Source organism: Ciconia boyciana, chromosome 6 (assembly GCF_034638445.1).
Source record: "Ciconia boyciana chromosome 6, ASM3463844v1, whole genome shotgun sequence".
Lineage (NCBI taxonomy): Eukaryota > Metazoa > Chordata > Aves > Ciconiiformes > Ciconiidae > Ciconia > Ciconia boyciana.
In genome coordinates, this window is record NC_132939.1 from 26,109,287 (window position 1) to 26,131,062 (window position 21,776).

The following is a 21,776-nucleotide window of genomic DNA, read 5'->3' on the forward strand; positions in this document are numbered from 1 at the left end:
AGAGGTGATGAGACCACACTTACAAAAGCCCTTGTGCAGAGTGAGTCATTTCACTTCCACCTTATCATCCCTGTTCTGCTTCAGCACCTGGATTTCAACCACCTCTCCCTGGCCGAGCCCACATGCCAGCTGCAGCTGATGAGCCTGCAGTTACCTGCTGGTGGCACGGAGGAGGGCAGGCAGCCCAGGGTGCTGCATGCAATGCGTGTGGCACTCAGCGAGTGGCACCCGCTCTCCAGGTGCAGCCCCCTCCCATGGCCCCTCCTGCCTCACGCTATCCAAGATGCATGAAGGAGAACTTGTTATGTGGCCTGTGTTCACCCATTACACGACCACATGCCAACAATGTAAGATGTCTGCCAGGATAATGTACAGGCTAGTGGGAAGGTGCTGAGCACCACTGCTGCAAAAGGGGAGAAGGATATGTTTAATCCTGGTACCAGAGGAAGAGAATGGGAGCTGCTGGGAAAGGTTTGAACTGGATGGGGCTCTGAATGCAAGAATTAAAACCAAGTGCATGCAACAAATAAAGCACAGCATAGAAAAGGACCTTTAAAAATATTTTCTTCAAAGTCTGGTGGCATACTCGGGAATCACCCTGCAGGCACAGAAAGATGATTGAGAGGCATCTTGTAAGGACAGAGTAAGGTGGCCATTGTATACCTGTCTCAGTACAAAGGCCAAACTGTTTTTTGCTGCCCCCAGGAGTGAGGACTGGGCCTTGAGCTGCATGAGCTTGCTGTTCCTCCTCCTGCCAGGACAGCAGAAACCATGAAAGCGAGGAATGCTGCTCCTCAGAAGGGTGAGGGACCTCCTGACCTTCCCTCCTTTTAGGATTGGCTTGCCTGATTTGGTTTTGGTATCTTTGAAATGAGGATTTAAAGAGGATCACATTATTGTTACTATTAGGTTGCCTTATCGCTATTATTTTTATCTCTGTTCTGTCAGGAGAGAAGAGGCAGGGTCCTATCGGGCTAGTTACACCACACTCCAGGAGCCAAGAGCCGGCGTTGTGAGCTTGCTGCCTGCTGCACAAAGCGGATACACTACACAAAACGGGGAAGCCGAGGGAAACAATGCAATGACACCTGTCAGCAGAGTAAACAGCAGCCACAGCACGCTAGCACCTCACTGTCGTCACGTTGCTGTAATCACTGAGGCAAACAAGAGGGGGTTTAACAGGGTTTGGATGGGGAACAATGTGGCAGCCCTGCTGATGTTTACAGAGTTCACTAGGGCAGCAAAATTGCCCATTGGAAAAATCTTTGAGTGGGTCATCAGGCTTGCTTTCACTTGGCAGAGAGCCACAGAGTGCATCTCACGGGAGCAGACCTTAAATATTAAGGCGAGTGGCCTTAAATATTAAGGTGCGTACGTACCTACTTCGTAGGCCATAAAGGGAGAGCCTGACGTGAGCTGGGTGGCACCACAAGTACAGTGAGTCAGGGCAAACGACCCTAGAGCAAGCAGTACCTGGGCTACCTGCGTAAGTGGAGCAAGATGAATTGATCACAGCTGCAGAGGATGAGGCAGCAGCCAAGGCCTAACAGGTGAGAGGGGCTTAGCTCCGATGGGGAGTGGAAAACGCGTTATTTGGTTGGAGGAGTGAGCATAACCGGGATGTAGCAGCCGAGCGAGAGGCTGGCCCCAAGGCAGGGCAACAGGCGGTGAGCGGGGTACCGTGTGGGGCCGCAGGCGGGCGCTCCGGACGAGGGCAGCCCGCCCGCCCCCGGCACGGCACGGCCCGGCACGGCCGCCGGGAAAGGCGCCGGCGCTCCCCGGCCTCCCCAGCGGGGGCCGGGCAGGGGGCGGCGGCCCGCCCCGGGGCCGGCCCAGTGCAGCCGCCGGCTCCGCCCCGCGGGGCCAGGAACAGAGCCAGGCCACATCGGCGGAGGGAGGGAGCGGACCGCCGAGCCGAGCCGTGCCGAGCCCGCCGAGCAGGTAGGCGCGCTGCGGTCGCTCTCTCTGTGGGGCCGGCGAGCGGGGCGGCGGGGTGGCCCGAGAGGTAGAGGGCGAGGGCCGGGAGTCCCTCTGCCGGGCCCGGCGGCCCCGCTCCCCTCGGCCCGGGGTTCTCGGCGGGGCGGCGAGGGCGGCCGGTCCGGCGGGGATCTCAGCGGCGGGGACTTCCCGGGGCTTTCCGCGGGGCGCTGGCGGCCGGGACCGGGAGCGCCTCCCCCGCGCCCGGCGGGGCGAGGGTCCCCGCCGCGGTTAGCGCAGCCCTTTCGGGCGGGCAGGCAGCCCCCTGCGCCCCGGGGAGCCCCCGTGCCCCCTCCCCGGGCGGGTGGCTAGTGCGAGGGCCGCGGGGAGCTTGTCTGGGGGCGAGTCCCCCTTGCTCACATGCGTGCCTCTCTGTATGCCCGTTCAAACTTAAACCGGTGGGGGAGTTTTGATCCTCTTGTGCAGCTGGTATATGGCCTAAAAAAAATCATTATCAGGTGCAGTGGACCTGGTGTCACGCCGGAATGAGTCCTGCAGGCCGGAGGTGTTGTGGCTGTAAACCGATTTCGGCAGGCTGAACGAGCCTCAGCTGCGTACCGATGAGACTGGGCAATGCTGCTGCCTCAGTGGGACTCTGTCTTAGTTGATTTCTAAGATGGAGATTAGATGCCTCTGTAGCAATCTTACCCCTATTATAACCACAGAAATCTGGTACTGGCCCAGCCTGCTGTGTCCCTTTTTTTTTCCCCCCTTCCTTTTGATATCCCTGTGAAGAGAAGAGTTCAGAGTAGTGCTTGCATTTCAACAGCTGCGTAGATGTTGGCAGTGAATTGTCTTGCAGTGTGACTGTTAACAAATCTGTTGATAGGGGGATAAGGGCTTGTTACAACCCAGGCATGCTGTTTCTGCCCCGGAGCATAAAAGCTCTGCTGTGTATGCTTTAACATAAAATGGAGCACTCGGTACAAAAAAAAGAGGAGGGGGAGGGAAACCAGCATCCTGAAATCTAAATGTTGTCTTCAGTAAACTGTAAAGCTAGTTCAGGATGAAGTGTTCCTATGTCTTGGACCAGCTCTAGCATTTCCATCTTGTGCATGAGATGAGAGCTTGAAACTAGCTGTGCAAGGGAGGGACAGAGTGTCCTACTGCGGTGCTCTTGGAGGTGGCGGCTGGGGAGAAGAGCGGCTCTTGGAGATGTTTGTGCTGCTGCTGGCAGTAGAGCTTTGCAGGGACGTAACCCATCCCAGTGCTAGTGAGGCATCTCGACGTGTAGCTTCTGAAAACACCTGTGTGCTTCTGTGCAAGTGAGGATGTACAGCTGGAGAGCGTTGTCTTGAAATCTGCCATCAGTGACACTTCCCCTCCATGGAAGTCTTTTTTTTTTTTTTAACTTTCTTAGGCGCCTTGGGCTTGAGAAAAATCCTCTTCAAAGCTCAAGGTGTGAGCTTTCTGCTGTGAAGCTTGCTCGCTGCATGAGAATCGTCGAGCAGAAGCATGTGGCTAGGGTCCTTTTGGTAGATCACAAGGTTCAAGTGTAGAAACACTGCTCTGAAAACCTAGAGGGAGGTGTCTAGTGAGAGGATCAATCTCAGTAGTGTGCTGCTGTATGCTGATGTCAAGATAAGCATGTGACAAGCTGTAAAACTGACAAATTACTCAGATCTTACTAAATACTTCACGAGCACTAAGTGGGAAGAAAGTGTGAATGGGGGAGAAGGGCACTGGTGGTGTGGTCAGTGACCTGTTCTGCAGTGTCACTGCATGGGTGGTGGCAGTCCTGCCAGTGTCCCATTGCAAGACCTCTTTGTGGTAGCTACAGTGGGGTGATTTTTAACATTCCCACTTCTTCCTGGAGCAAGAACTGGCTGGAGCCAGAACTCCCACACCTACAGTTGTGCTTATTTAAAAACAAACAAACAAAAAAAAACAAAAAAACCACAATAAAACCCCCAGACAAACCATGGGCACTTGCTCATGTTGGGCTGCCACATGGGTGAAAAGGACCTTGGCCAACTGCTCTGCAAGCCAATGTGTGGATTTGGAGTGGCTCAGGAAAGTGAGTAGCCTCTCCTGACTCCTAGTGTCCTTTCATTTAACACCTCTTCCATAGAAGGATCTTGCTTCCAAAATAGCTTCACTCAGTGGAGCCTCTCTGGGCCTGAATCCCTTTTGGCCTGGGCTTTTCCGTCCTTGCTGAGGGCTCTGGGAACTGCTGGCACAACATCCTTGTCCCTGTGCCGCAGGGCAGGGGTGGCTGGGTGAAGTCTTGCAGTGTTTGCTCAGCTTCTCACCTGTGTGTGACAGAAATAGAGCAAGATGCAAGCTCAGTGCCTGGAGAAAGCTTTCCCCGCAGGCAATCTCTGTCCTGCTGCATGGAAGCTCCTCCCTTAAGAGGATTTAGCGGCTTTAATGATGTGGCTCATCTGGACTCTCTTCATTCCTGTTATTGTCTCTATTTTAGTTCTCGGGGGACAGGCAGGTGTAGTGTGACCTACAACCGTAAGCTGGTGCAGGAGATGCTCTAACAAGGTCTTCCCACAGCTCCATGGAGGTTTCGTGCCCCTGCTACCCAAGCCACTCTGCTTCAAACTCCATGAAGTGCAGGGCAGGGAGGGTGTTCGTATGAAATTCCTCATCTGACTGTAGCTGAGGAAAGGTTTTATCCCTCTTCTGTTTCTCTGGGTCCTTGTGTCACAGCTGTAAGGCAGCAGGGGACCATGCAGGACTGCAGGCATCCATCCAGTAGGTGTTTACGTTGGAGAGGTGCAGGTGGGAGTTTTGCAGACCTCTGGTAACCACAGGCCCCAAGGCACTTTCCAACTCAAATCATGGCTGTGGCTGTTGGTGCCTGCTGGCACTGTTACAGCAGGAAGCAGGCAGCAGAGGCAAAAGCCGCTGCTACAAGGACCTCAGGCACTGATGGCACAGGATCTGCTATGGGAAAGCCAGGGTGATGCTGGGAGGTGGACCATGCCTCGTGCTATCTGAAGTGGTAATTATTGTTCCACTTTAACAGTGCCTGTGGCATGGCAGCCACTTTCTTCCCAGTCTCCTTTCTGTTTGTGCTTGCTGGTGAGTGGGAGGTGCTGGCGTGGGTGTAGCAGGGCTCGGGCTATGGTTGAGTGGCTTGGAAGGCTAGAGGAGGTAGCGATGCTTCCAGTGGGCCTGTGCAACAAGAGATGATTGGAGCCTCAGTGCTTGCACTTCTTCCTCCCTTTCCTCTTTGGAAAAGCTTGTGTGCATCAAAATTAACTTATTACTGCCAGGAACTCTGGCCCTCACCCTGAAGTGCCTTAATGTCACATCTCTAAAATAGGAGCACCATGTCTGCATCCCCTTCTTCTCCTTCCCTGCCTCTGTCTCTGAACATGGATCATGACATCCTGGGATCTGGAGTACTTATGTACAGCGAAGGGTGAGCCGGGCCCAGTAGCCTTGCCCCCTGTCCCACAGTTGTCAGCTATGATGGGCTAAGAAAATCCATGCTCTTGCACTGACTCTTCTGTTGGAGGAATGTGGGATTGGAGCTTTCAATGGGCAAATTATTAATGACATGTGCGTGAAGGATGGCTGCGTGAGCCGCCTTCCCTTTAGGAGCTGTGTAACGAGCTGCAATCGTTACCTAACCACCTCCGTCTCTTCCTGGCTCGTCTGTATTCTTAAAGAGGGAATGAAATGGAGGAAAGGCTAAAAATTACAGGCTCTCTCTTGGCATGGTAAAAGGAATAATACAGGAGGCACAGCCAGTGCCAGCAGTTCCTTGATGGTTGGCTGGCTGTGGCAGAGCCTGTTTGCTGAAAGCTCTCTGGGCTATCAGGGCTCGGAAACACTGAACCAGTTAATGGCTGACTTGAACCTAGACGGGGCAATAAGCAAAGCACAAGGAACTGCGTGCTGGAGATTGCTTAAATCATTGCTTGCGTGCGCTGACAGATTCAGAGCGAGCTAATTTTCTGGAAGAAAGATGAGGCATTACTGTGGGCAGCTCTGTGAAAGGGACTGCCTGGTGGATGACAGCAGAAAAAGGGAATAAAACAGTAGCCTGTTGGGATGGGGATTGACACTGCCGGCTCAGCACCCAAGCGTGTGTCCTCTCTGACACGGTAGAGCCAGGGAAGCTGGGTGGTTTGAGGCTCGTCCAAAGTAAATACAGGGGAGACAGGGAAGGAGACTAAGCTGAAGGCAGGCTTTCTCCTGTGGGAAGAGGCACATGCATGGGCTGTCTGGCTGACTGCTCTAGTTCTTTATCTCCTTGATGGAGCTTCAGAACTGGGACAACACCATTTAAAAGCAAGTCAAATCAAAGTGTGGTGCGTGTACTTAATTTCTGAAACTTGCTGCTGAGGTGAGTGGCCTGTCTGTCTTTAAGGAGCTCAGGAGCTGGGAAGGGCCAGCTCTCCTGTGCCACCAGGAGCCTTGTACATGGGGAAAGGACTGGTGGCATTTGTTAAGGAAGCTGCTGGGCTGTGTTTCAGTTTCTCTTCAGCGTAGCCTTGAGCAAACAGGTGCATCATGAAAGCGCTTTACCCTTTACGGCAAAATGGTTGCTGGGCTGTAAGCAGATCACTGATCTCTTCCAGTATAATGATAATCCCATGGCCATGTGTACTGGAGAAATGCTGATCAGGGACGAGCTATATATGTTAGGATATCCAGCAGCCCGGAGATTTGAAGTTACATAATGCAGAGTTCCCCTTGTAGGCAAAGATAATTCTGCTTCAGTCAGAGAGAGGTCTCTCGTACGCAAGCAAAGGACAGGATGAGCTGTCAGAGCTGCAGCTGTGTACCTTGAGCTGAGCTTCCCACAGCTGGAGTTGGGGGCTGCCTTTGGTCCCGTCTGCTGCTGCGCCCCATCTGTTGCCATGGAGGCAGTTTGGGAAAGGGGAGGGAGAGGAACTGGCTTACAGGGATTTACATAGCAGGGCCCAAACTTGCTGCAAAGTAGTTTTACCTGTTGGGAATAAAGGAGGCTGTTTCCCAGAGCTGCCCTAGAGGAGGGGTTGTGGTCACTGGATGTGGCCATGTCCTCCACCAGCACCTTCTTTTGGCCCCTGCAATCCATGAGGTTTCCATGTCCTCACTGGGATGGGGTTGAGGGGCCACACAGGAGCTCGATGCCCTCAGCTCCTGCCCCTACAGGAGAGGCTTCATTCGGCAAATTGTCTGTCTAGTTTTAAAAGCAACCCGCTCCAGGACCCTGATTTTGCTTGGGCTGGCGTACTGGACTGGCACAGGTTTGAGAGAGTTGCCTCTAGGTGTTCGCTACACTGGGAGGCTGTGGGATCACGACCTGTGCTGTATTGGTGGGGGACTTCAGGAGTGGCATCTTGGCAAGGACTGCAAGGACTGCTGCCGTTATCCCATAATATTAGAATGTGCAAGTCCTAAATGCCCAGAGCCGGCATGTCTCCTGTGATGGATGATTAGCAGTTTGGTTAGGAATTGATTGTGAAGTCTAAATTAACTAGAGGAGCTCTACTATTGCATGAAATGGCTCAGTGCTCTAGTTAGACCTTTCCAGGGAAGTTTCTGTACCTTTCATGGCATTTCAGTTTCTAGGTGCTCTAGTCTTAGAGGCAAAAATATCTGTGTTGGGAATGTCTTATTCCCTTCCTACGCGATCTTTTTCTGATTTCTCCTTGGTCCTGCAAATGGCTTACTTAACATTACTTGGAATACATGTGGACAGAAATTGAAGAGAGGTTCTGTATTCAGTGGTGTCAGTATTGAGTGGTTTTTTGGACTTTGGTCCCCAGAGCTAACATGCCTGCTTTTGAAAGGCACCATGCAGACTGCTCTGCTCCTCCCCTTTCTGCTTATAATAAAATAATTTGTAGAGCACTCTTTGCATAAGAGGGTGCTGTTCTGGCTGCTGTGGTGATAGGACACCATCTCTAGGACTGCAGTTATAATTGTGCACTGGTTCTGGGGCTTGTTTCATGCTGGTGGTGTGGCGCAATCAAAGTGTCCTCTTGACCTCCGTGGAGCCAGTTATGTGTCTGCCCTGTGTCAGCATGGACTGAAACTGCTGGTGATGAGTCAGTCTTGAAAGGCTTCGCTGGAACGTCCTCAACTTCCCAGTGTGCTTTACTGAGTAAACTGTCTCCTATCCCCTCGCTCCCCATCTTCTGTGTCTTGTGATCATGGAGCTAGGCTCTGTGTTTGTACAGAAGCGTGGATCCAGAATACCGTGCTGGACTCGGATTGAGGAGACTGCTGACCTGCAGGTTAGCAAGGCTGTTTTTCCCCCTGCTGTTGCCTTGAATTTTGCACTGACCAAGCACAGATGGGAACTATTTTGCAGCATCTATGCTGGATGCTTGAAGAAACTGGGGCTTAAAAGGCAGGCAGCAGTTCTAATTATGCTCATCTCTGAAGTCTCTTCGGGGGTCGGGAACCCAGCTAGACAAAACCCAGCTGCCTGGACGTACTTTCCCAACAGTCTAAGAAGCGCCTGGGCTGCTCTTTGCATTCAGGTCCCTTTCTAATGCAGGTTTGCAGAGACACTGCACATGGAATAACTAAAGAGCCCTCTGAGTTGTGCAGTAAATCTGCCTATTCCCGAAGGAAGCTCTTTTAATTAGAGAAGGCTTCTGCTCGGCAGCTGCTGTGCAGGACAGTGCTAGACCGCAGCTGTGCAGAGAAGCCCTGGTGAGCCATGTGAAACAAGGTGAAGGCCCAGCCCTTCTCTTTCTGCTCCCAAGGGGTCTGCTGCACCTCCCTGGGGAGGCTGCACCGGAGTGGGGGGCAGGCTGCAGGTACAGCGGAGGTCCCTGGAGGCTGATGGTGAGGGGGAGCGGAGCCCTGTGGGGCAGGTCAGCCTTGCAAGCGAGCCCCAGCCCCTCCGCGGGGCTTTTTGCAGGAGGTGGCTGCTCCCCCTGCACAGCACTCAGCAGGTCCCTCCCACCGGATCCTCCAAGGGTGATAGCGCCTTGTCCGAGTGCAGCTAAAATGGGGGTGGTTGTGCCCGCTCCTGAGGGGTGGGAGGTGATGCCCACGGCCGCTGGCGCTGCTCCTGCCCGACATGAGGGGACCTGACAGGTCGGACTTTCCTCTCGCCCCCGCTCCCCGGGGGAGGTGTAGTGACTCGCAGCTTCCTGGAACGAAACCGAGGTGACAAAAATGCTGTTGCCAAAACTGCGTGGGAATTTCTTAATGTCAAAAGCTGCATCAAACTGGCTGCTACCTCGGCAGAAGAGGCTATTTCAAGGGAGGGCTATTTCGAGGAACAGCAAGCTGCTTTAATGCTTGAGTCCAAGACCTCAAAGGCTCCTTTGCTTTGATGCTACAGTCCTGCTGGTGGTCTCAGAGCCTGGGTGTTTCTGCATTATTCCCAATCCATTGTGTTGCAGCTTCGGAGGCTGTTGTGGTGGTGGTTGAGACTCGATCCTGTCGTAAAACAGTAAGTTCCTACTTTGCATAGCTTCAGGCAGATGGGAAACCTCTTCCTAGCTCAGCTGTCAGCTACAAGCAAGGCCTGCTAGTGTGTATACGAGTAGATGACCATGCACCTGGTGGTGTCCCACGGGAACCTAAACAGTTGCTCCTTGTTTGCCCAGAAGAGAGACAGCCTTTGCCATAGTGTGTTTGCTGTCAGGATGAACAGCCTGTGCAGTGGTGTGTGAGCTGAGCTGGGTCAGCGGCCATGTTATTGTGGTGATATCTGGTTACTCCTGTGCCCAGGGTCTTGGTGGAGAGCCCCGGCATCCTGCGGTGGGTGGCTCTCCTGCTGGCAGCCTCCTGTCGGAGGAGGAGTGGGCGATGGGGCTTTGCTGGGCTGGGTTTCAAGCTGCTGCACTAGCAAGGGGTGGGCATGTATCCTGGGAGCAGAGGGAGCCTTCTGTCGCAGCCCTTACCTGCCAAGGTAGCATGCATGAGACCCCTTGCTGTAATTTGATGTCATTAGTACGTTTGGCTTGATTAAAAATTATAGAACTGATGTGAAGTACAAATGGTCTCTGGGGAGTGGGCTGTGGGGGAAAGAGCACAATGTGGTGGGACAGAGGCAACTAAGAAAAAAAAAAATTGTCTGCAGCCCTATTAACAAGTAGTCTTAGCCTCAGTTGTGACTTACTAATTAAAGATGAAACAGCCCTGCTTTTTCTTCCCTCTGAAATGGGAGCATTTATGTCTGCATTGAGGCTTATCTGATATTTGTAAATCAGTTAGTTATTCTGGATAAAAGTTATTTCTTTTAAAAATGAATACCTCTGAACTACTTTTTCCATCTCATTCTTCTATCATTGCTCCATCAAATAGTCTCCTGAAATATTTGTGCTCTAAATTTAGAAGAGGAGACCCTTTCAAGAAGGTAGAAAAGGCCACCCAGCTTCCCTTGGTTCAGGTTCAGCTGAACCCGTTTTCCAGACCACTGTGTGTAGATCTGCAGACTCCAAGGAGGCCCCTCCTTTTCCCAAAACAGACCCAGCTTTTCAAAGTCTTGCTGTCTATTTTAACTGCCAAATTCCTGGGGAACTTATCCCATATGTCTGTTCCTCTTGGCTTGAAGCAGCCCTGTCCATAACCTAAGCATGTGGTGCTTGGAAGGCTGGATTGATTATTTTCCTTTTTTAGGATGGTGTTTGGTGGAGAGGTGATCTTAACTGCAGGTGGCAGGTCTATAATTGAGTAATGTTCTCACATTGCTCCAATTAAGTTGCTCCAATTAAGTCTGCTGGGATTACCTGCCTGGTAATGCAGCAGTCAGCAGGTATCGCAGTCTGCCTCGGCCTCCAGGACCATCTTCATAGGAGGGAAACAAAAAGCTTTTGAGCATCTCTTCCAGCTGGCTAAGTGTTTTCTAGAGGCCCTGTTTGTTTTCCAGCTTTGTCTGCTGAGATTTCTTATTGTGGCATTTTACTTCCTAAAACACTTAGTCTGGGAATGAAGCGGCATCACTGCAGCTTCTGTAACAGCTTGTGCTGTGTTACTCTTGCTCCTCACAGTGCTGCCCTTCTACTGCTGTGCAGTGCAGCTTTCTTCTCCACTTTCTTCCTCCTCTAGGAAGGACTTGGAGTGAGGAGACTGCTCTGCGAAGGTAGAAGGAAAAAGTGATAGACAGTGCTGCCGTACATCTCGGAGACTGTACAGCAGCCCCTGCTGGGACTGACTCTTCCGGAGTAAAGCACGAAATTGCTTCTGAGCTGCATCCTCAGAGTGATCAGACCAGCAAGGGGTTTGGCTGTTGTGGCCAGGTGCTGCCAGTTACAAATGTGAAACTATTTGTATTATTCACATTGATATTGGAGGGGGAAAATGTGGTTGCAGGTGGATATTTTTGAGTAGAAGGGAATGACTCAAAACATCTGTGCTCTAAACTGTTGTAGTTGAGGGCTTTTCTTGCCTTCTCTAAATCATTTGGGAAAGAGGGGCTGCTTGAGAGAGAGTCCCTTCCTCTGAAGCTTTTTATCGTTCTGGCTTTCTCTTTTCATTCATGCCTGCTGATAGTGTCAGGTGGTATCTGTGGCGTGAAACTCAGGATGTTGTGAAATGGTCATCCTCAGACTGTCTGTGACGGTGCTCATTTCGCCAGTAGGCAGACCAGGCTCTGGTGGGGCACGAGGTCTCGTGTGGCCCTGGGGTAGTCAGATGGGAAGTAAAGCGTCTCCGAGGGCAGTGTGTGCAGAGGCTGGGTCCAGCAGTAACCTTTCGTGGCTGCAGCACTACTGTTGTGCAAATGGCTCTGTACCATTGAGTCCATTGAGTTTGGAGACCCCTGGCTTAGCTGTCCCTGTCTTCTTGTAGCAAATGGGTTTGCTGAGTTGATTTCCTTATCCTCCCTGATACGCATGTCTGGGAGAGACCATGAGATACTTTGCGTGAGAATCTTGCAGGAGCCTTGTTCTTTTGACTCTGGGTACTGGCAATGGGGTCCTTCAGGCTGTAGAGTGGAGGGGCTGTAGTTATGGTAGGGCAGACCGTGTTGAAGAGGGATGATTATTACAGCTGCTGATCTGTGGTCTTCGGCTCTAGAATCACATGTAACAGTGCCAACATACTAGCAGGGGAACAGGAGTGGTTCAGGAGCCACAGGCATACAGACAGCTGGTAAATGGTGAGGGTGCTGCAATTAGTAAATGGTGTATTTGGCAAAAACAAGATTCCTGAGATCACAAATAGTAAAAGGACTGTTTCTGTGGACAGGCCAAAAGATGCATCCCTTTGTGTGCTGAGGCACTTTTCTGTGCTAGTAGGACTTCTGTGACTTTCCAGTCATGCTGGGTCTGTGGTAGTCTTCCAGCTCTGCTTGATCGGGGGGGGGCAGCAGCTAATGGGTTAAAACTTCTGCTTCTTGAGATCAGTGCCTTGCTATCAGCAAAGGATCTGATACAAAACATGTGATATGATTAAAGTAGACTAATAGCCTGTCTCTTCTGTTGTTTGAGAAAGCTGATTTAATTCTAAAGCTTCACAATCATTTGGAACAACAAGCCAGAGGTCTATTCTGTTTGGTTTGTGGTGGCTTGTTTTTTTGTTGTTTTTCTTCCTTTCTGCCACTTAAGATCACGTGGATGGACCCTAGGGGGAGAGGTCTTGGGGAGAATCCTGGTGCCAGAAGACACTTCCATTCTCCAGTGGGCTGGTCCCCCAGCAGTGTGGGACTTCAGTGCTCTGGTGAGCGCTCGGCTGGCTTGGCAGGGTGTCCGAGCTCCTCCAGAGGCTTAGCCTGAGAAGCACAAGGGAGTCCTTGTCCTCCTATGCTCTTCTGGGTAGGCGATCTCTAGCGCTTGGCTTCTAGCAGCGTCTGGCTTCAGCTATGGAGTGAACTACTGGAGAGCCCGCTGTTGCTGGGAACGGTGGTGGATAAGCCTAGCTGGGCTCAGCTTCCTTCCCATGCTGGGTGCTGGTGCCTGGGCTCTGCTCAGCCTGTCCACCTGTCTGGAGAAGAGGGGTGTGGTCCCAAGGCTGACAGGCAGAGGGGAGGTGGAGAGGGAGGGTGCTTGTTTAATTGCTGTTGAAGTTGCTAAGCTGGGGAAAACTGCCTGCCCTTGAAGTAAAACTACTCCCTCTGCACCTTTACTACATCCTTGCTAATTCCTGGAAAGAACCAGAAAGAACAGGAAACCTCATTTCCCGGTTCAGGCAGATACTGTAACTTCTCAGAAACATGTTTGGCATGGGTGTGCTGAATCTGAACACTCACTAGTCATCTGCCCTAGCATCTGAGAAAATGGAAGTAATTGAAAACCAGTTTGTTTTGAAAGGGAACTTTACAGTAGAAAGTCCTCGACCTTGACCTCTTGCATCTTATGGGAGGAGGAGGCGGAAGAGATAAAAATCAGTTATACTACCTGGCTCCTACCTCAGTCTGGCAATCTCTGGTGCCGTTTCGTAAGATAGAAGGAAAGCTTGTATTAAGGCTTTCTTCCTGCCTGGACTGTGGTAGCCTTTGGGTGCTTTGGCAGGGAGGGAAGGCTGCTGGGTCTCAGGAAGGTATCTCCAGGCCAAGTGGTGCTGGGAAGGATATTGTGCAACTCCTCGGAGGAGATCTGTCGACCTCCATGGCATTGCTTGCATGAGAAGGGAGGCTCAGGAGCCCGTCCTGTGCGTGTACTTGCACTGGGGATTTCCAGGTTGATGAGGCAGATGGCAATGGCAAATGCTTAGTAGCATCCTCTGCCTGCTGCAGAGCCACGCTGGGGAGAAGCTTACCCAAGCCTGAGCAGGGTGCTGGCCACCCTGCTGCAGTTTGGGGTGCAGGTCCTGCTCAGGGGCTTTGCTCCTCCATGGGGTGGTGTGGGGCAAGCCAGCATGGGGGACTGCCTTTAACACACAGGCACTGCTTGTGGGTGGGGGAGCTGGCAGAGGCATCTGTTTCAGAGGTTAAGTTTACTGAGTAACAGCTCCAAGTGCAGAAAACAAAGCTGAGCTAGTCTTGTTTTTGGAGCCATTAAAGAGCCAATGTAGTCAAGTGACAGAGTTGCCCAACCAGTTTTGTGAAAACTATGCCTTTTTACTCCACCTTATGCTGGTTTTAGTGTGGAGACCTCTTTCTGGACCCCACCTGCGGTGTTTGTTGCACAATAATGTTGTAGTACGTGGTAATCAAAAAAAAAAAGTCCACTAAACTGTATTTTTGACTTTTTCTTCTGTCTGCTATTTCTGGGAAGTGGTTTGTGTTTTGTGTGTGTTTTTTTTTTTTGTAAGGGGGCGAGGAGAAACAAATTACTTCTGGGACAGGTTGTGGGGTTTTTAGGTTGGGTTTTTTTTCCCCAGTTTTTTTGGCAGACTTCTATCTCTGGTCTTGCTGAATGGAAAGATTTGCTTAAGTCGGAGAAATACTGTCCTGCAAATACTGTCATGCTGTGCAAGCATGAGTGTATAGACTGAAAATAGCAAAGAACTTTCTCAATTTGCCAGTCATAGGGACCGAAGACCTACTTAGATGTTGGCTTTCAAACTGAAGTGTGAACTCCAGATGTTCTTAATCTGATTGCACCCCTTGCAAATAGAGAGATGACAATGGGCTCTTCTAAAACCTGCGCTGCTTTTTGATACTGAACTGTGAGTTGGGTTTTTTAACAGTATGATAGTGGTTTATAAATATCTAGTCACTTCCCCTTGAGCATCAGAAGTACATTTCTAAAATACGTATTTCCTTTTTACAAAATGCATAGTGTGTGCTTGCTGTGGTGAAACATGCTGAAAAACCTCTGCCATCCTAGACAGTCCTATGAGTGCTTTCTAATCTAGGGTCTCACTGGATGACACTGTTGCTTGTCGGATTATTCACACAACAGTATACTAATTACAGAAGTCAAACAGAAAAGCTTAATGTCTTTCGGGTGCACCAGGAACAAATCTACCTTTGCAGTGTGAGTTGATGAGTTTCCTCAAACTCATCTAGTTCCCCGAGAAATCTAGTCTTTCCAGTGGTATTTCTGCAGTACTTGCAGCCAGCTGTTGCCTTGCTTTAGTCTGCTCCCCTTACTCCACAGACAGCAAATGTGCAGGGACCGCATGCACACTTGAGCCTCTAGCTTGCAGATGTCTTGCTCATCTTCGGGTATCACTGTATGTGTTTGTAGTCCTAAGTGGTGAGAGCAAAGTTTGTTGACAATGAAGTATCATGCTGCAGTTTGCAGGCTGATGTAGCTATGCTGCTATCTCTGACTCTGTGCTTAGCCCTCAAACCATCTCCTCTAGCTTGAAGGCAATTGCCTTCAACTTAAGATAAGCAACTGTCTCTAGAGGAGATGGAATAAGAGAGTCTGTTCTGCATACCTTCTTTTCTTCCCTTCTGTTTCCAAAGTTTTGTATTATGCAGAAATACAGTTTTCTACCTTGCCCTGACGCTCTCCTTCAGAAAGAAACGATAGCTGAATCAGTGACACACACACACACAAAAATAAAAAGAATCTCTGCATCCACAAGTGTGGCCTGTTTGAGAGGGTAAACCCTAATTAGCAGCCTTAAATTTTAGGATCCAGCTTCTCCCTCAGATCTCTCCATTGTAACTTTAAAAGAGATGCTGTTTGGAAAATCTCCATGACAAACGTGATCTTGATTATGTTTTCAAGGTCACTACACAGCTGGTATTATCTCAGTGGGGCTTAAAGAAAAGTTCAGTGAATTCAGACCTGGGTCTTTCATTGGCTTTGCAGTTATTTGCTTGCCAGAGACAAGATGTACTTCCCAGGTGTACTAAAAGTCCAAGGTCTTTGAATATTAACGTCAACAAGATGAACTCCTTTGGATATTCTCTGTATGTTAACATGGCTGTAACTTGCAGTCTCTGCCCTGAGGGCAGTGCTGTACCTGGTTGACAGGAGACTTAGTAACTCTGTCATTGTTCATTAACTGGTACTGTTGTGTGAAGCTGTACTGTCTCATCACTGATGATCAGGAGACCTTCTGATTGCCAAGTGCTTGTTCTTCATGTGCATGGATAGAGAAGCATTCCTGGCAGCTGGGCTTTGTGGTGCAAGGGCTCAAAATCCTGCAAGAGATGGACTGTTTCCTCCCCTGCTGTTAAAGATCGTGGCTTTCTGGGCTGCCCCTTCCCCGGCCTCTCCTGCATGTGGGTGTCTGGCTTGGAGCTGGAAGGGGAAGTGACCATTTAGTGAGCAACTTCTGATCCCCAGCTGGCTTTTGTGGGTCTCTAGCCTGGTATATGGCTGATCTGGTTCTGGTTTCTGGATTGGAATAATACTGCAAAAAGTAACTGCACCAGCCTTCAAAATGGCCTTAACCTCATGCAAATTAGTGAGCAGATAAACATTTTTATGGAACCAGTGACTTGCTGATCCCCTCCTAGGGACAGGTGCTAGTTGCTTTCATCAGAGGGAGCCAGTTCTGTGGCCTGAGTACATCAGTGGGAGGTCCTCCTTCTCCAGGGCTTCTTGGTTGATCTGTCTACAAATGAGCTCAGCTAAACTTTGTCACTGTTGTGGTGTGAAAGGAAGGCAGGGAGGTGAGATTAGATCAGGGAGAGCTTTAGAGATTTTCAAAGTCTAGCCTGGTAATAGTATCTTGAGGGAAACAACCTGTTGCAATGTATAAGGCTTGGGTAGGCATGGGGAAGGTGGTGCTTGGCTGCTGTGTCAGGAAGCACTTGCAGTGCTCGTGATCAGCTGAGGCTGCTTTGGAGGTTGCTTCAGTGGGCTAGCTGAACTTTCATCCAAAAATTCCACTTGCCACATCAGATGCAAGATGTGAAGGATCAGGAGCCTCAGGGTATGCTGCACAACCCTAGTTCACAGTGCTGCCTGCTGCATCTCTGCATCTGTCAAGTTGGAAGTTTCTCCTTTGGCAGGCAGGAGGCATAGCAGAAATGAGCCGGCATGTCAACAGTACAGGACATTCAAGTTGTTTGTGGGGGCAAGGGGAATAGCAACTGGAAAACCAGTTTTGGTGCTGGTGTGACCTCATCCTAGCCTGGTAGAAGCTAGTAGCAGCACATCCTATAAGGTCTGTCCTTGTTTTACACTGCCTGGGGTTAGAGCCTGAGGGGTGGTAGTGGGGAGCAACTGGCCAAAGTACATAGAAACAACCTGCAGCTTCTTTGTAATGGATCATTTCCTTTCCTTAAGGAAGAGGGTCTGAGGGAGAGGCGACAGCATCTTCCAGGCTATGTAGATGAGTTCAAATGTGAACCCTCTTCTACTTGACTTGGAGTATTGGGGCTGACCTTCAGAGCTCGTTGCTCTTGGGAGCACGTGTCCTCTCCTTGAGGGTTTGCGGGAACTTTGCACTTGCCTGTAAATGTACTGACACGGTGATTTCCACAACTGATTTACTTTAGTTTGTGTTGAGGTTGTTCCTGCTTGTCGTCTTCTCTTTCACCATGCTTGTAAATGAGTCCCTTATTTGTGCTGTATAGTAACTCGGCAGCTGAAGCACCTCAGCTGCCAGAACTCATCAGGAAGAAACCTGCACTGCAAGAGCAAGGGTGGTGCTGCAGAGGAGGGCTGAGCTCTTACCGGCAGAGCTGCATGGCACAGGCATGTACAGCGCTAGCCTGAGCCAAATATCATGAACTTCAGCGACCACCAAACGTCCAGCACTTGCTAGGTGGAGGCAGTACAGGATCTAATTTGAGAGAGCAGAATTGCAATTAAAAATTAACTTAACCTCTCTGCCCCTTGACTGATGTGGTTATAACATCTGTACGTGAGTGTTCTGCCTCCCGCCTCACCCGGCCAGTTATGGGGCTGGAAGGCAGAGGTGTTCGGCTTTCCCCATATTGCCTGTCCTTTACCACGGTCACCTTTTGCGGGAGGGGGGCTGGGAGTATGGTAGGCTCCTGCAACAAAAATAAGTTAATCTCTGAGCTGTGATGGGACTCCTCTGCTGTCGCTAACAAAGCAGGCCTCTGCCTGTCCTCAGACACACATGTCCTGGATTTTGTGCTCCACATACCAGTCTTGCTGTCATCACTGTTGCTGGGAAAACGACAGGTCTGAGAGTTGGAAGTGGTGGAGGTGGCAGGAAGCCATCCTGTGATGCTGGTTTAGCCTGTGCAGACTCATCCCATTCCTCCCCTGTGGGGAACCCTGGGGTCCTGGCTCAATTGATGCCTTCCTGGAGTTGGTTCTCCCTTCAGGTCCTGGGGCTGATGCTAAGAAGGACCTAGGATCAACTACACAGAAGCTGACCAGGCCGTGTTGGCAACCAAGTTCTTATGGCAGTAGTGTCTCAAAGCAGCAAACTGATAAATGTGCATAAATAAGCCTGCATATCTTTACAGGATGGGAAATGAGAGGCTGGGAGAAATGCCAGTCTGCAAAGCTGACAGTACGGTCTCTGATGCCAGGTCTGCAGAGTATTTCATAAATCTGGAGAATGACAGGGAAAATTTGGAGGCGTATGGGTGGGATTGTTGAAAAGACTGCTGCTTGGGGAGGAAAGTTCAAATGGTCAAAGCAGTTAGGCTGGAGAGGAAAAGGAGGAAACAAACAATTGCGGACAATCGGTGGAATTTAAAAGTTGCAAACTTCATGTATTAAACCTTTGCACATGTTGCTGCAGGATGTTAAGGCTCAAAAGTTGACCAACTTCAAAAGGCAAATGGTCAGCTCTGACTGCCACAGTCCACAGGCAACACTGGCTGGCAAGACTTGGTACTTAAGCCAGCCCTTCACTGGCAAGTGGCCTGTGGATATTCCTGGTTGTGGTAACTCCAAGCTCATCTGCTTCCAGAACTGACCCATCTCAAATTTTGCCAAGCTGCTGTTTCTACTGTATGGCAGTGTTGCTAGTTTTATGACTGTTTGTGCAATTTCAGCAGGTAGGGTTTTGAGGAGTTTAATTAATGTAGCAAACAAAAGTAAGTTTGATTTCTTAAGGATAGCAGAAGAATTGGAAAATCTGTAATGTTTCAGTATGCGGAGCCCTAAAGTATCTTAAAAGCTCAAAGCAAAGCCCTAAAAACCTGGTTCTCTTGGCTTGGAAACTGTAGTTTGAATTACTTTATGGCTAGGAGCTATGGAAGAGGTATATACTGCCTGTGGCAAGAGGAGAACGGTGCATAATGCTGTAATGCAGTTGGGGTTTCGGGTTTGTTTTTTTTAATAAACATTGAAGATGGTATGCCTTTAACAAATAGCTAGGAGTTGAAGAGCCCTGAAAGCAATCTTTTATTCTTGTCACCTCAGGCATGTTGTCTTCCACACCAGCTCTTCTCAACTTGTTTGACTACTTAATTATCTTGGATAACTATTGTAAAGTTCCTAAGAGCTCTGCAAATCTCTGTTTTCCTGACTAATCAAAGTAGTGTGGATGGGAGGTGGAAATAGGCAGCACATGGCTACTTAGTGCTAGGAAGCAAATCAGTGAGTACTGGGATTTGTCCCTCCAGCTTGAAAATAAGGAGGATTGCACCTGGGACTGGACATCTTAAGGTAAGAAGTCCAGTGCCTTGTGCAGGAGGTTATTATCTAGCTTAGTTCTTGGCTAGGTTGAAGAGTAGAAAAACACTTGTATCCCCCACAACAGACATTCATCATCGCCTAGGGACCTGGCTGCCTCAATGTTCTGGTTAGACTGCCAGGCTCCAATTTGTGATGCTATTAAGAGGAGATGTGTTCATGGTGAAGCCAGTAAGGAAGCCAGCTGGATGGGAAAACTTATGTCTTAGTTATCCTCTCCAAGTGCAGTTGTAAGTGTTGGTGCCTGCCAGGATTAAAGGCCCAAGGAAACATATCTCCTGCAGAGGAAAGGAGGGGAGCACACAGTTTGAAGGAAGCGATACTTGTGCTGTCCCTCCTCAAATACTTGTCCCTTTTCTGAGATACCTTTAAAGGGCATGGTAGTCTTTGGGTTACAGCTGTTCTGTGACAGCAAGCTGGCATATGATTTGTGGTAGGAGAGCTGCTCTAACATGAGCAAGGCTTGTTGAATAAACTTGCTGTCATTAACCAAGGGTAAAAATCTGCTAACAGAGAGGCTTCACTTGCTTTTCATAGATTGGTAGTGATGCAGCTGTTGTATAGTGCATCTGCTGGAACAGAACCAGCTCATAGCTGATGGCTGCACCTGTGGGAACTGGAAATGGGAATGCTGTGTGTTTGGTATTTGGTGGAAGGGTGGACCAGAAACTGTTACAGGAGCTTCCCATGGTCTAATTTGAAGGACCTACTTTTGGGTGCTGCTGGCTTTATGGACTCTGATCTGAGGAGTTAACTGAATAAAAAGTGACTGAGATAATGCTAACCTGGCTGTGCAGCAAGAGCTCCTTGGGTGCAATGACTGCTATATAGATGGGATTTTTAAGATCAACCTGTAGCACAGCTGGCTGAGATTGTATTTCTGTGCTGCTTTCCCATCTCAATAGCGTCTTGCTACGTGCTGTGCAGTGACGGGCTTAGCCCAGCCTCTAGTTATGGCATCCCTTGAAGTTATAGCAGTAGTGTTGTCTTCAGCCACAGAGTTCAGACTCATGCTCTCCTGGTAGTTGGAGGGTGACTGTTGCTTGATGGGAAGACTAGCTGGTTATAACAAGGCCTGCTTACCAGTTTAGCTCCAGAGTTAACCTAAATATTTAATAGGATTAAGCAAAAGCCTTTGATTGAAACAAAAGAACGTACTGGGCTCCAGTGACTGTTGGTACACCCAGGCTAGCAGCAGGGAACCCTTCTGACCTTGCTCTCTGCTGGCTCTTTCCAGACCAGACTGGTGACCCCAGACTAGTATTGCTCTTCCTCTGCCTGTTGCTTCTCAGTGTAGTCTGTTTTGAGCAAGGAACTTGCTAGAGCAAATTTTAAGGAACTTAAAAGTCCTCTGTTGCCTGTGCAGGAAACATAACTGAGCGTGGGGGAAGAAGAAGCAGGGAAGGTGACCTGAGATGTTCCTCCGCCAGTCCTCATGTATTACTCAGCTGTGCTGCTTCTCCAGGAGGAGGCGGCTTACTCCAGTAGCAGGGATGGTCTGTGGGACTTTTTTCTAACTTCTGAGCTCTTTGCTGTCAGACAAGTGAGAATTGGAGTAGCCTGCAGTGATACAGATCTATTTACTCCCTGGGTCCTGTAGTGCAAAGACCTGCTGAGGATCCATTGTTGATAAGCTGCCTAATTTGCAGTGTTAAGAGCAACCTTGTTATCTCTTATGTGGGTTTAAGTAGGCTTCAGCCGTGGTAATTGAGCAGAGTTAAATTCAGATACAGTAAAGTACCTTCTCTCTGTGGTGAAGACCTGCCCTGGAGTTTGTCTCTTGCCCTCTCTGTATTGCTTGCTAGCCACCCCATGGATGTGTGTCGTTTCTGTGGCTGGTACCAACAAACTAAACCCAGCATCTTGTCTTATCAGTGCTCCCACACTGCCTTGAACTTGTGAGGTTGGCTTTGGAAACTGGGACTCGTTGAAATCTTGCTGGTCTTGATCTTGCAGCAGAATTGTATGTAACCGTGGAGCAGAGTTGCTGGTCCTCATGCATTGTCAAAGCATCAGGTGTCGAGTTGCACATAGGAAGCTTGATTTAATGCTGCCTTTTAAATTGACCCCTCGGCCTTACTCTTCATTGTCCCTTCAGCTGCTTAGGGGTCACAAGGAGATGACATTTTTCTGGGGGAGGGAGCTGGCCTTGTGAGCTCCTTCAGGTTAAGTGCATCCCTTTTCTCTGCCAGGAGTGGTATCTAGAGTTGGTGTTTTGGTTGATGCTATTAGTGCAAAGTCCATATAAATACTGATGGAATTAGCAGTATATTTGTGATTAAATCCTTTAACTGCTGATAGCCCTCTGTCACTCTCCAGGAGATCTTGGCAGCAGTGGCTGTTTGTGTTTGTAGAGATGGTGGTGTCCTGTTTTGCTGCCCTGAAAAGGCAACTCGGGTAGTCTGTGGAGCACGTGCTTCCTGTGCGTCTGCTCTGAGACCCACCAGATGATCCAGAGCTCTGCACAGG

The 21,776-nt window shown here is 49.7% G+C and overlaps 1 protein-coding gene across 1 annotated transcript in view; it reads left to right on the forward strand.

The window, feature by feature from the left end:
• Positions 1 to 1,789: 1,789 nt before the first annotated feature.
• CD82 (CD82 molecule) overlaps positions 1,790 to 21,776 on the forward strand; it is a 42,333-nt gene continuing 22,346 nt past the window's right edge. Inside the window, exon 1 of the mRNA XM_072865269.1 lies at positions 1,790 to 1,941. The gene's annotated coding sequence lies outside the window, so the exon portion shown is untranslated. The remainder of the gene's footprint in view (positions 1,942 to 21,776) is intronic.